The sequence below is a fragment of the Anoplophora glabripennis genome, unplaced genomic scaffold, assembly GCF_000390285.2.
Source record: "Anoplophora glabripennis isolate ALB-LARVAE unplaced genomic scaffold, Agla_2.0 scaffold136, whole genome shotgun sequence".
In the NCBI taxonomy this organism is placed as follows: domain Eukaryota; kingdom Metazoa; phylum Arthropoda; class Insecta; order Coleoptera; family Cerambycidae; genus Anoplophora; species Anoplophora glabripennis.
In genome coordinates, this window is record NW_019416313.1 from 559615 (window position 1) to 575461 (window position 15847).

Sequence of the window (15847 nt, forward strand, 5' to 3'; positions counted from 1 at the left end):
GATTCTATTGCCAGCCCTCGCTCCGCTCGGGCGCAAAATCGTCCTCGACTAGTAAGTGGCCTCCTTTATGGTGTAAATAACTATTATTTTGTAAGAGACATCCTGGAGATTGATATCTAATCAGGTGTTAGGTCACCAGCATACTAGTTTCTTGATATCCCATAACTTTTATCTGAACCATTTTTCGATAGGACCCCGGTAATATCAGAGCAAATCGTTTTTTATTAATAGTCTCTTTGCTGACGTCATAACTAGTTACAGATTTGTTTCCATTCTCGTGTTCATTTCACGATATCGAAAAAGAACAGCATTAAACAAAAACTTCCCCTTTTGCATACGTTGAGACGCTGCGTAAACTAACAGACATTTTTTGTGTTATTGTCACTCAACAGCATCTCCTCGACAAATCTCCTGTCGGCAGCACGCGCCGCTTTTTCCAGCTCACCTTCCCGCTGCAAGTGACAATCGGGGTGAGGCTCTCTTCCGAGTAAACACCATCTCGTAAAAAACTGGTAAGAAGGGGTGCATCTCGGATCGATCGCGAACCTCCCATTGCCTGATGCATCGCGATGGCGTGCCTCTGCCGTTAGTCCCGTTTTTTTATCCGGGGATAATAAATGGATATGAATCGAAATTGTTTGTGCAACGCTATCTAGGAGATCATTAGCCGTTTTTATCCTTATAGAAAATGTTACGTGAGCGATGTTCGAGCACAAAGGGCATTGTCGGTGCGTTAGATCGGGATATCGAGTGATGTTGACTGTTGGTTTGTAATAAATGACCGTTTTAGGATATAACGACGGGAAAATTGTTGCCTTACGTGATTAAATGGGTAAATGGAACAGAATGGAAGGAGTGGAGGGACACTGATCATTTATTGACTAAAAATATTCATTTTATTGGATTCAAGAGGTCTTAGAGTCTTCGATAGCATTACTACACATGTGCGGCATTCCAGTTCATCAGTTTAATGCTTTTTGGACTATTCTATGATGCTTTTTTACCCAAGGTTTAGAAACTGCAGAAATAGTCCAGTCACTGAAGGCGAAAATAAAGTAAAAGCTCCCAATTTTTTCAGATAGCATGGATTTTCCTGAAAATTTGCATACAAGCTCATCTGCCCCCCACTTCAACAGTTATATTGCCTAGATGTGTGCTTTTTTCTATTTGGGGGTGAAAACTACCCTTGTACGAAAATAATGCGAAAATCGCAGATTTAGGTACCTACGTATTTTAAACATTCAATTCATGTTCAAATATGTTGAATAATGTGCCTTTCATGTTTTTAATATAATTTATGAAATTTAATTACTTTTCAACCCTTAAAAATCTTTAAAACTAAGCTTCCATGGCCAAAAAAATAGAAAAAAAAAGTTTTTTTAACAGTTTAAAATATTCTTTTGGTGCATTCACAATGTATTGCAATTCTATTGTTATTCATTAGAAAGCTTACGATTCATTACAAAGTTGCAACCCTTAAAAACCACCCCTTATAATAAAATAAAATATTATTGACAGCTTTAGATGTTTTATGCATACTGTTAGTTATAAACTTTTTATTGGTTTTCAAATGATCTATGATATATTGCAACTTTTCAGCCACCCAAAAAACCCTTATGGAAGACCTACCCCTCATAAAAAACCCTATCTCTTATAGAAAAATTTCCTAAAAATTATGTGAGTATGGTGATATAATTAATTTTTTTTAATTTTATTGAATTGAAGTGCTCCAAAATACACAAAGATGAAGGTAATTTACCCGCACCGAAAATTTTACTGAAAAAATGCGATACATTTTTTACCATACCTAACTTTTGTAATTTTAAAGTTATAAATTTACTCAAAAAAACATTTTGTAGGGAATTTAAAGCACTTTAAATTCTGTAATTTGCAGTTTTTTTGAGCCCTTCGTTTTTTAGATTTGTAAGCTAAAAGGGCTCAGGAAAGGCATTACATTTTATTAATTATTATGAATGAATTTGTATAGTAATTGTACATTTAGTAACATTTATAAAATCTGGATAATTATTCGCCTCGCATTTACTAATTGTCATTTTTCTCAAAATGATTTGACCGCTCCGTTTCAGTCACCGGAGTTTCAATATTATTTGACTGATCCATTAAAACAGCATGATGCGACGTACTACTAGAACCTGGAGTTGAAGTGTCATTGTAAAGAATCATCTGGGCGACCTCATTTTTGTTACTTAAACTGTCAGCAACATAACTTTCTGCAATTGTGGCTGACCCACCATGTCTCTTGGTTGCTAATACATCAACTCCTGTATTAGCCAGTAACGTTGCCGATGTTCTTCGGAATGAATGACCGGTATATGTTTCAGGATGTTCTAGTTTCAAAAACTGTGCAATCTTATTAGGAATCATAGAAAGGGTATTCTTGCCGACTGGTTGGTTGTAACATCTACCTGCTTGATAGCGCATAAAAAAGTAAGAAATTGAAGTTTTAATTTCCAATCTAATCTTGATATATTTCTTGGGAATTTCTAGGTAGGAGTTTTACTTAATTCTAGGTTATGAAATGCTTATAGTTATTTACCTACCAAATGAATGTATTGTTGTCAAAACTGAACATTATTAAAATCAGAAAATATAGTATCTGAATTTGACAATTGACTGACCTACAATCATAATAGGGGTTTGATGATTTATTCCAACACTGGTTGGTCTCTCAAATAAAAAATGAGGAATTTTTAAGCTTTGCTGACTAATTGGCAAAATTCTCTTATCAAAATTACCTAAGTAATTTCAAATTATACCGAAAGGGGGCCCACGTTTCTATTCCCAATACGGCGTATTCATTATGCCGTTGGAATGATAAATGCGAGTTAACAAAAAGGTCACGCAAAAGCGATATTCTCGCAATCGACAATCTCCCGACCACTTCGGGGTGCAACGCATAAAATACTTTGCTCGTAAATTTCCCATATTTATCGGCAGATGCTGCCATCGTAAAAAATATTCAATTTACTCCTCCGGCTCGCCTAATGGACCTTGACGAAAACGCCTTTGTCTAAAGTGGAATCGGGTTCGGCATCCGATTCCTTCATATTACAGTTTTATGGTGGGGTTCAAATTTACCTGGACTTGGACATAAATTCACCCCAGCACTTTGTAAACGTTGATCGAATAACATAGCAGTGCTACTTGCCAAATTTTGATAATAGCTAATATTAAAAAGTTATAAAATTCTAAACAAAATACAGTTGTCTATTCTTATTTTAATTTACAATTAGATTATTAATTAATCTAAAGCAAATAAAACAACAACAAAATTAAATCGTGAACAGTTTAAATTTAAGCAGAATGCGATCCTGTTCCTACGCTTACGAAGGGCAACGGAGGTTAAAATGCAGTATAGGTGCCTCTGAAAATCCGCTACAGTCACACTTCACACCTGGTATGATATGACGGGTTAGTAGAGAAGTAAAAAACAAACTGTCACGTTAATTAGAGAAAACATTCAATTTTCTCAATGAAACTTGAGAAAAAATACTTATGATATCTCGTTGTAAAGGTCAAAGATAGCATCCGTATAAATACGACCCCATTCAAAGGTTACGCTCTGTATAGTGAAATTATAGTTGCAACAAATGAAGTACGTGACAGTAGGCAGAGAAAAAAATCGAACTGTTTGAAATAAATAAAATGGAGTAAGTTTGGCAATAATGTTAAATGCACAGGTTTTGCTAGTGATGCTACAGTTCAGTACAGTGTATATACAGTTCATTAAAAAAAAAACCTGTAAAAATATTTTTTCTGTCAATAGAACGACGGTGTTTAAACTGTAACCACATACTATTAATCTTAACTCGTTTACTGCAATATATAGCTGCAGTAATTAGAGTACTTGCGTTTTACTGACGGTAATTACAGTCCTGATGATCACTAATGATTAATTGTTTATTATGGTCATTAATTTCTTCACATTGCTATAATTTATTTATTATCGATGTTGTGAACTCATTATTTGTACACAGGGTGGCTGCCGAGGTAATCGAGACACATCGTATATGAATTCGTAAACGATTCTATTCACTTTTCCCGAATACCCAACGGTTCGAAATATCGGGGTTTGAAGTTGCGAGATCGTATGGGTATTACTAAAGAGTAAATACATTTTTGCTTAAAATTGGTCGTATAATTAATATACGAAGTATCTCGGATACCTCAGCGACCACCCTGTATACTGAATAGGTATGTGTAGTTTTATTATTTCCTTAATAATGTTTATTTTACTTTCACAATGCCATCAAATATAGAAAAAACCTCTCCTTACTCCGAATTGAAAAATTCTGCTTTCTCAATAACTACATATTCTTCTTCTTCTTCGAGCACCTCTTCTTCTTCTATACCAATTCTTCTTCTTCTTACTAGCTGAACAGTGGCAATACCTTTTAATATTATTGTTCTGTTGGTGCTGCCCGTGTGTGCAAAGTAGATTTTGCGGTAATTCCTTGAAGCGAGGCGAATGCATCTCGTCGATAATGCCGTGATTTAAAATTTAGCAGTCCTCCTGCAAAGCAGTTTATCGTCGGCTGCCGATAACAAGATTAGGGCGAATTTAGCCGCAATGCATTAGATTCAGCGGTGGCTGCGGTCGCCTCGCGCGGAGCAGTCTTAAAAAGTCTATTGAAGTTTGCTATAAAATCCTACAATTTTATTATCTCCTGCTGCGATTAAGTGCGGAGTTAGCGTTGGATGTAAAATTGCTTATAGAGAATCCGATCGATCTTACATTACGTATGAAATATTGCCTGTCTCATAAGGCTCGATCGAAGAAAGTTAATTCGCACTCGAAGTTTTCATCAGTTTTCAAAGTGTAAGAAATGTTCCGAAATAGGTCCGATCGGAGCGGGTTTGGTGTCGTTGTGTAGGTCGGACCTTTCTGCGTCGAATAGGCGTTCCTCTATTACTGGGAAGGGAAACGGTGAACCTCTATTTTTTGACTTCGTCGTGTTTAAGTGCCTTTACTATATCACATAAACTATTTCCTAAGGACGTAGGGGTGGTTATTGGGGAATTCCTGACCGCCATGCGTTCGCCAGCCGTGTAACTCAGTTATCGAGAGCGTCCCAATTAAATTATAAATCAAATTAATAGTGGCAGTCTCCTCTCTATTATTATTAATCTGTCGCCAATTATGGGAAATTTGTTGGCCGTTATCGACGGAGTATCGGCCGTAATTAGGAATTTGTGTCAGTCTAGCAATTCCTTAGGCAAGGTAAGCAGAACGAGGCGATACAATGCCTCTAATCCACTGTCAATCAGGGGGATGGAGCCGAGTAAGCCAAATTAGCAATTACTGAGTGGTTATTGTCTTGTTGTCGCGAGAGGAATTGGAGAAATATTCGGTTTGAGATATCTTCAGTTATATCTACAAGGTTCAAGAGTAACAAACACAAGTGACCTTAATTGTATTAAAAATTTTAGTTAAGTCTGGTATATGTATTGAGATGAAATCAAATTATTGATAGCAATTTATAAGTTAAATTAAAATTTTACTTGAATAAGACACGCTGAAGAGAAAAGTTTGAAATGATTGTTGTAAAAAGAAAAATATTGGAGTAAAAAAAAATTATTGATATTAAATAGGTTATTGTGAATTATTATCGGAGAGTCGTATTACTAGAGCAGAATAAATTTCAAACATTTAAGTATAAAAAACATGCCAAAGGTATTATTGGAAAAACGTAATCAAAATTAATTACTAACAGCAAGTGACATATAGCAAACGAAAGTTAAAATATCATAGTTTTATTTAATAGTAGTTTTATGAGTAAGAAAAATAAGTATCAAGAAATATTAATGTCTAAAGTGATGTGAAGTGAAGTGGAAAAAGAAAACGGAATTTAAAAGAACAGGCATATATGTGAAAAGACCCTAACAAGGAAGAAAAAATCAAGAGAGTAGGAAAAATAAAAATTTACTAGTTACGAAAGAATTTGTCAGAGAAAGTTGAAAAGAAGTAAAGTGGGAAAAACCCATATAAATAGAAATAATTATAGTGGAAGATAGTTAAAGTTAGTCAACCAGTATAAAGAAAATTTAAAGTTGAGCCAAAAAAAAAAAGGATTCAAAAGTCCAGTCTCTTAAAAAGGACTCCAATAAGAATCCAGGACGAGATTCTAGATGCATAAAAGTAAGCAGCAGCAGCAGGTACACGCATACGTGTAGAACTTTGTGCACAAAGAATTACAAAATCGTATAAGATAAAGCTAGCTAGCAAAAAAAAGAGATTGATAAATATAATCTCAAAATTAATAAAAAACCTATAGTAAGAATAATAACAAAATTTAAAGTAGTCTTCCCTGAAAATAAATTTGATATAAGTACAAATTCTTCATCCCTGATAAATATTAAATAAATTTAACTTCACTATACGAATAATTATAAAAAATTTTGGCCATATTAAAATTTTGATAGATATTAAGTATTAAAGTAAGCTTAGTAACACATTGAGAAAGAAATTTTAAGATCAAATTTTATCGCCTTATGTATAGGCAACCAACAGTACACTATAACAAACCGATTTGAATACCACTATATGAAAAATTCTCAAAGTGTCACAAAAGTGCTATAAGATAATTCCAAATATTCCTGAAATTGTGCCTGACATTTCACAGTTATAATTGATTGTTATATAAAAAATAATAATAAACTAATAAATTAATTAATTTCTGAATAATATCTTTTGTTTAGTGTGGTGTGTTGTTTGGTTTTCTGCAGAGTTTTAACCTCACTTGAACTCACTACTGAGAAGGGTCGAAAGCTAGCCAGGGTATAATTGATAACTTAAATTACAGCATAAACATATACACAACAGGATCACTATTATATTAATTAAACAAACAAATCACATACACATACTCATAAAAATATTGTTATACATACATATTTTTACCCATAACAATATATACATATTTAATGAAGGTTTTACATTATAAGTATACACAATTTTAATTTGGTGCGTATCATTCGCGGCTTTAAATTCATCAGCAAATGCTATCGCGCGTTTAAATCTCACACACAAGGTGAATTTGATCAGTTCGTAATACACCTGTTTTAGATCCTATAGCTGTTGATCGTGTTTCAATCTGAATCTAAAGCCTCTACTTTCCACATTGGCCGTATCTTAAATGAAAGAAAAGTCGCACTGATAAATAAATGATGTCGAATAAACGAAAACATTTCCGTAGAGTTTAAATGTAAAAGTAAGTTGTAACGAAGTCCTAGCAATTACTCTAAGTGGACAGTTTGTTGGATGAAAACCAAAAAAATGTTCAAGTATTGTTTCAACTCGAAGCGGGTCAGAAATGACGACGTAATTTCTCTGATAAATAATTTATATTCGATCGGTCGAAATGATATATTAATCTTTCCGATAATGTCTGTTCGTCAAGCGATATGCTAAACAAATTTTTGATGTTATCATTAATAAATATAATAAAATGATAGATATATGTATATAGAAAAAAAGAAAAAGCAATTATTATGTTATAGTTTATTGTTAACTTTTCTTTCTACTTTTCAAACTTGGTAGTACTATGTATGTACCACACAAATAAATTACATATTTTTTTTTACTTTCACGCAGTTTTGTAGAGGCAGCTGCTCAATGAATTTCATTAATTAACATCAACAATGACAATTAATTGGGTATATCTAGCCTTATTATTTGCATGCAGTGCCAATATCACACCGCGAAATAATTAAATTGCTGGTAACAACCAATTGATTCAACAAGCATCAATTATTTCCTTCACAAAACGTTCCAATTAGCATAAAATGTGGTCTAAGTACGACAAAATTCGTGGTTATCTCAGTAACTAATGTGTCTTGTATACAGGGCGAACTATAAGAGTTGTTGCAAAAGTATCTAGTATCTTTTCACAGTTGCTTCATTCGGGGCGATCGTTCTACCGAAAATTTCACGTAATTTGCGCACAGTCTCAGCTACACACTCTCCGTACTTGTAATGAATCCTGCGTTACCTTTGGGACACCCTATATTTATATATCTCGACGAATATTCAGCTTCCTTGATCGTTTTTCTTTCCGTGAGACACAGAAAACATTAATTTCTTTTGCGCCACAGCGAACACAATTTCGATATCTGCGATATCGAACAATTTGGAATTTCTATTTTAGGAACCCGGCGGAGGTGCATAAACGTTGCAATTTGGAATTTATTGTACCGCGAGGGGAATGATAAAAAACGTGTTAAATTTTATATATTGTTTCCTTATCGCGGTTCTTGTTTCGGCCTCGGCGGTAGTGTTTCTGGCACGCACACTCGATACATAAACGTCAAAACCAAGCCGCGGCTCACACGGCGGGAAACGGATGGGTCGGTGGGGGCGAGCGAAGCTTATTTTTAGGCTGGGTAGCGTATTTAACGCGTGTATTATCATGTTTTCATGAATGAGGATAAGATAGACAGGTTATCAAGAAAAATAGCAAAGTTCATCTTGATTAGCGGAAAATTGAAATGAATTAAAATGTGTCTAAAAACAATATGTGATTTGCAAGTCCTGAATCCGATTCCGGTGTTCGATTGACGAAGTTTGCTCATGTTTAAGGTTATTTGATGGTCAACTACTGTTTTTTTTGTATGGTAATGCAATTTCTGACACCGGATTCTGAGAAAGCGGAAAATTTTACATACGGAGTTATTTCTTCATTTTCAGGATCATTTCAAGGTCAAAACTCCCTCTCGAACTTTTCACGTCAGTATCTCGTGAGGCTAGCGACATATCAAGAAAATGACCTCTACAAAAGTTGTTTGGACCATTGCAGGTCACCATCAGGTGACCTTGAAGGCCATATTCAAGGTTATTCGAAGATCAACTCTTTTTTTCCGACACTGGATTTTCATGAGTTTTTTTTCATTTTCAAATCTCCCTTTCGAACTTGTTACGTTGGTATCTCGTCAGGATAGCGAGGTATCCGAAAATAACCTCTACAAAAGTGGTTTGGACCATTGCAAACCACCAACAGGTGACTTTGAATTTGACCTTGAAGGCCTTGTTCAAGGTTATTTCAAGGTCAACTTTTTTTTACGGACAGCTGACTGATCACATTACAAATTCTGATACATATCTAGTCTAAAAATGTCTATATCACATAAGATTAGATAAAATTAAGATTCAACTCACAGGAAACAACTGAGTTACTGGATTTATGATATTACCACGAAACGTATAACGCATATTACTGTTGTTTCTGACCTCGGGGATGAATTTGTATATTTTTTATTTCTCCCGTTTCCGCATGAGCTGCAGGAACATCTCCAAGTTCCATCGAAATTTCAAGCTCCATTACACCAGTCCCCGCCTCATCCCAAGACTCACATCCTGGTAAATGCGTTCCGTAAAGTGTTAACGATCACTCGTTAGCCCCACAAATAGGAAGTTGAAAGTCGCATTGCCGTTTCGAATTGCAACGTACACAGCGGCCTCAGTTTGGGCTATCCGCAAGCCGACCAGCCCGAGCATGGAAAATGCATCTGGGGTTTCGACAAACTGCATCAATATTCCAGGACGGACGTCCTGTCACATTACCTATGCATTTGCGCTCCGAAAGCAGCGAGCAGCTTCTGGAATAGCCTTAATTGTGAAGGCGTTAAGAATATAACGGGTGCAACTTTAAGCGGGTGTCAGTTTATTAGGCGCAATAGTACATGAATAGCTTCCCTGAATACGAATCTGAAATTATTACTTTTTTGATCTGGGCGGTTTAAACTGGAGCACTCGGAGTTGCATATTAAGTTGTATTCCTGCACTATCAGCGTTCTGAATTTGTGAATCTCATTGTCAGTGACCTGTTACATTGACCAGAATCCCATCATGTTCCGAAAGGTTCCGAAGGGAACGGAAGTTAGGTGCTGCTGAAATGCTATATCGCTATACCGCCTTTGAAAGGTGACAACTGAAAATTGTCTACACACCTGGTGTGATATGACGGGATGGTAAACGGGATTGTCACATTTTTACTTTAGTTTTCTACTTTATTCTACTGTTTACGACAGGGTAAAGTGCCTTTGTGTGGTGTCATACAGTGATTTATTTCAAAAAAATTAAATTTTCACTGCGAAAATAAACTATTGATATATACGTCTATCTGAAGGTCGAAGGTAGCCTTTTTATATGAAGTACTACATCTATTTTGACCTCCCTTATATATCCCCTTATTTTTTGACATGAACTTTCCGGACACCCTGTACTTAATATGGTATTTTTATGATTCTATAGACTTGTGTGTGTGACATCTATCAAAAATTATTAAACAAACAAAAACGCGGGACGTCACTGGCATTTTCGCAGCTCCATAGCCCTACAAATTACGTCCACAGCCTACTTTAACGCAAACATTACTCCAACAACTAATAAATAATGATTTCGTCAAGTACGACACAATATTTAATTCACTCGCCTTCGTTTGTTTTGTTCTGTTAGCACACGCACCTTGATTGTATCATTTTTCAGGGGCATTCATCAAGTTAATTATAATTCCAACCCTTTCTGTATCCTACAATTAAAAGAACAAAAGCGGCACGTCGCTTTTAATGAAATAACATAATTTTAAATTAAATTTCCAGAGACAAAGCCGGTGTTGGTATACAGGGTGCTTATGAAATAAGTAATACTACAACACACAACGCACATGCACAAGATGCACAGTGTCGGCTTACATTTATAGTTGATTTTCTTATTATTTTTCTCGAAAACAGAAACATTTAGACCATCAGTTGCTTAATAAAAGTAGCTCATTTTCGTGCTTTTTTTCAATCTTTTCAAGAAACGTACTTATTTCAGAAACACCTTGTATAGGACGCGGCATAACAATTTTATTTTATTTTTTTTTAGTGGCAGTAAAACACTCGTTACTCTATGAGTAAAATATTCATAGTTATGTCTGCCATACTCATAACTCCGTATAATCGAATTTTCTATGTATTAATGTAGTCAATTTGCGGCGACAGGCATTGCGACAGTCAATCAGGGCTACAAAACAGCTGCGGCGCCGTATAAAACGTCAGAATCGAATTGGAAATGGTTAATTATACAATTGGTACAACTGGTGTTGGCACCACTGCTATTCAACCTGAATTTATGGTCTGGGGTAGGCTGCACTGGCGGCGTGGTTCGTAAATACGTACAATCACGGGCAATGACGTTGATATTTTGGCGGCGGCATAGTATACAGGGTGATACACCAGAAGGTGCACCATAGAAATTTCGGAAACGGAAAAAGGTTTCAGATACTTCATAAACTTGCATTATACATATATATCGAGTAGACTCATTCGAATCTAAAGCTTTTGTAGTACAGTAAATTTTTTTCTTACAGATTCAATATTCAGTTTTCAGCCCTTCCTCCCTTATTGGGCTAATGTTATGGTGGATCTGACAAAGGGTTGAAGGACGATAAGGATGAGTTACCCTTTCTACGGTTTAGAATCACCAGGATCGTCATTAAGTACGATCATCCTTGTACCATTACTCGAATTCTCAAGTTTGTGATGTTTTGTATCTGTCAGGATTATAATATTTGTTTTAAAGGCCCATAAAACACCTAATTTCACTGTCTGTAGTAGCATGGTTAGTTGTTGAATGGGTGAAAGACCTGTATTTCAAGATATGACCTGCCTTTTTATTCAAAATCAATTAAGACATTTCAAAATTTAGTAAGTAAGACATTACTGAGATTCTCCCACACAATAACAATTTTTGCAAATATTTCCCTTCTAATCCAATCCCCGGCGTCTGGCTGAAAGAGATTCTCTCGATTCCGCAATAAAACAAAACTCTCAACTTTCGATAAGTAACTGAAGTTGTTGAAATACGTTCCTGAAACTTCCATAAATCTTTCTGAGTGGCAGCAAAGAAAACTAATCTGCGAACTAAGTATTATATTTTAGTTATCCGTGAGAACGCCTGTCATCTAAGTCCATCTGCAATTCAAATTCAACTGTTAAATTATGTAGTTTGGCTCTTACTGTGTTTTACAGGATTTGCCTTGTCTCATCATGAGAGGAATAGCAATGAGAGACTGGTGTAAGACATTTAGTCTTAACCTCGAATTTAGTCTGTTGATTGGGTTATGAAAATTTTCAATGCTTCATTTGTTTTGAAAAGGAACGTTAAATGATCCTGAAAGGAAATTTTGTATCATTACCAATACCGTAATTAAATTTGCATTGAAAATTGGGGAACTTGGATTTACAAGGATTGAGAAGCAATTTATTTTGTACACACTAATGATTGTGGCTAGTTCTACTTGGGGGCTTTTACAATGATCTAAGAAGTTATTTGAATGTTTGCCACATTTAATTATATTACTAAGATCATTAATAAATGGAACGAACAGTCACGGGCCAACAGCTGAACCCTGAGGTACACCGGAAGCAGTAACATAGCATTGAGATTTCGTTGTATAAATGAGACTTAATAAATTTAAAAAGCTGTTGTAGAAATGCCAGTTTACAAAGTAAAATCTTCTGTTAATAGAGCTTGTAACAGTTAATCTGACACTAACAAACCTTATGTTATTGCAGAGAAATGAGGTTATGAATGGACGGGTAAATATGGTTGTACAAAACTACCTGAAACACTATAGAAAAGTCTGAAGCAATTGATGTAGGTCTGCAATTTTTTACTTGTGACTCAACACCACTTCCAAACACAGGATAAACTCTGGCTACGTCTTAACGACCTGGAAAAATGTATTTTTTATATCAAAAATCGAGTATTATGCGTAAAGGAGCTGCTAAAACTGCAGCACAATCTCTCACACTGCCGTCTTATATCATATGGTGGCTTCTTTTGTTACTGATGAGTACAAATAATCCTGAAACTGCAGATTACTAAAACTATTTCTTTTCCGTTCTAAGGAATAGTCTCATAATTCTTAAAAGTAATGCCATTTGTCAAATATTATCACCCCCCCCCCCCCCCCCTAATGAGCTTTTACTTATAACCAGAACAGCGATTAAATAAAGGCAATTCCCGAACATAATCTTCCAATAATGATCTCAAACTACGTCATTAGGGCACTGTAATGCCGGCACATTGTCAGCGATTAAACCAATAATGTATCCGATCAGAGAGATGTATGGCCTTCAACCAAACATAAGCCGTTTACAGAACAATGATCTGTCTGGGCTTTGGATTGAGAGAAAATCTGTTTGAATTACAGTTACGAGTAAGAAGGATGGGAGACTGCATAAACTGAAATAACTAATCAATTTTTATTCTTCCCAATATCAGTTCCGAAGTGTCATAACGCTGGGAAGCTATATTTCCCTTTGCCCATCTGTGTTTACCCGTTTCAGCGGTAGCTGAAGGATGTTTACCAGCTCCTAAACTTCTCAGGGCTTTGTATTTAGCGATACTATTAGAGGAGCTCCGACACATTAGCTACATCAAACACTGATTTTCTCATAGAGCTGATGCGGATCCAACAATGCACACAATAGGTGGCTGCGTTCGCGATTCATGGGAAAAGCGCCATCTGTCGAGAATCAATTATTCAAGCCGTCCGTGTGGAAACATATCACGCGCACCCGGAAAATCATCATTTAAAAGTGCTAATGATGCCTGTGGATAGACTGGGACGTGTATGCAAATGTTTTAAAGCAACGTATCGTCTGTTATTGGTAATGGGTAACATGGAAAATCGGAAAAAACCTTCATTAGTCAATATTTGCATATAAGTAAGTTACTTACACTAAAACCGCTGTATCTTTTCCATTGAGTGACAAGCAATATTCGTATGAACTAGGACGAAAAATCCTAGTCAAATTAGTCACTGTTTTGATATAATTGAAATGTCATTTGACAGTTCCCAAATCTGGATATCCCATATTCCCAAATCTTAATACTGGTACTGGTTACGAAAATATGCCAAAAAATCGATATTTCAACGCTCAGAAAACATAAACAACAGTTAGTACGGAGACGCGATCAAAACAACTGTCAAATTTTTAAACTGAGTGTCAGCTCTGTTTTGTTTTAACTGCGATAGTCAAACTACAGTGTAAATCGAATGCCCAACAAACGTTCACTATTTTCTTTCACTCTAATGCACATGAAATATTGGAATGATTGTGTGTGATAGATCGAGACTATGACTCTCTTTGGCGCGTTTAACAAATAATTAATTCAAGTCCGCAACAACTGTCTTTAATATTAGGACACACTCGTGACGTAATGGCAATTTTGAAATGGTCCTAGAACAAAAAAGTTGTATATTACAGGAGCGTTTTCAAAATACAGCGAGTATTAATATTGGGGAGTTTCATCACAACGTGACAACAGCGCTTACCTAATGTTACACAGCTGATGCACACCACGTGTGTACGCGGCAGACTTGTCCTACGGAATAACAAAAATGTAAACAACTATTATTGTGAAACATTTAGTAAATTTCAAGTCAATTGTTTTCCAGTTTTTAAATAAATAAAATAAAATGTATCGATTTTGTAGTATGAAAAAGTGATAAACATTGTATTTTATGGTATTCTATGCACACAGTTATGTCAATATGCCTTAATTAATCGAACTTTTGTAAATCAAGTTGGAGATTTTGATAATTTTTTTCTCGGAAATGGTTAAGTTTAGGACCTATGAGTTATAAGATTTTTTTTGTTTATTTCAATGTATTCTATCGTCTGTTAACATTAAGGCAGTCAAACTTCTAATACCCTGTATATGAATTACATTTGTATCCGCATTTTTTGATGTAAAAATTGACATTTTAAATGACATTTTTAGTTATTTTTAATGCGAGACTGTGAAATGCTTTCGAGAATGAAAGTACAGGCATACAAACCACTAGAAAGTGGACGACCATCGCGAGCATTCTCTGGATGGTGACCCATCCAAGTAATAACAGCCATCAGCTTGACTTTTCATATCAATGACACGAATGTTAGGTCGCCAGGCCTTACTTGCCCTGTATATTATCACATTTAGTTTAATGTGATACGATTTCATCATCATTCATCATTTTTTAAGAAATATCACACATATTTGAGGAATTTGTTTAAAATTGAACTAATTCACCGCAGCTGTTGCCTGTTTCACAAAATTTTGTGCTTTAAAACTTTATTTTTAATAAAATAAAATTTAATTACTTAACACCGGGGGTATTTATAATTGATTATTTATTTTTAAATTTTTTTTATTTCAAGTAGTGGAATAATCAGTATTCACCCTATATAATAAAGTTTGCAGAATATTTTTCAAGTTTTGAATCACACTATGCAGATCAATTCACAACGTAGTAACTAAAATAAACGTGTATTAAACATAGCTCCGTGATATATTTAGCGCTTATCTCCATTTTCAGCGACTAAAAGGAAATTAACAGGCACAAGGTAGCGTGGCCGAGCGGTCTAAGGCGCTGGTTTAAGGCACCAGTCTCTTCGGAGGCGTGGGTTCGAATCCCACCGCTGCCAATGTTTTTTTTAGTAATCAAAAAAAATGATTTAACTTACACTACGAGCATTGTTACGAAAAAAATAAATAGAAGAATAAAATAATTTTATTATATATTTCCTTTGACTGTGAAATTTTCAGCTTTGTAGTTTATATATTAATATTTTATTTTTTTAAATGAATATTAAATTATAGAAAAAAAGTCACGAAAAATCAGCCTTAGAAAAATGCACGGTAATTGTTATCATTCCCAGGAACTTGAGACCTAATTAGTAAAAGACGACCTAAGAACGACGGTAAAAGCTAAGCAAGATAAAACAGTTGAAACTAGGTTGAAACTCGCGATAAGCTGTAACGAATGGGAGTTCGATTCCAACTATTTTTTAC

The 15847-nt window shown here is 35.2% G+C and overlaps 1 non-coding gene across 1 annotated transcript; it reads left to right on the plus strand.

Annotated features, from left to right (window-relative positions):
- The first annotated feature begins 15398 nt into the window (after positions 1 to 15398).
- Positions 15399 to 15480, plus strand: Trnal-aag. The gene has a single exon. It is a non-coding gene; the product is annotated as a tRNA-Leu (tRNA).
- Positions 15481 to 15847: the final 367 nt, after the last annotated feature.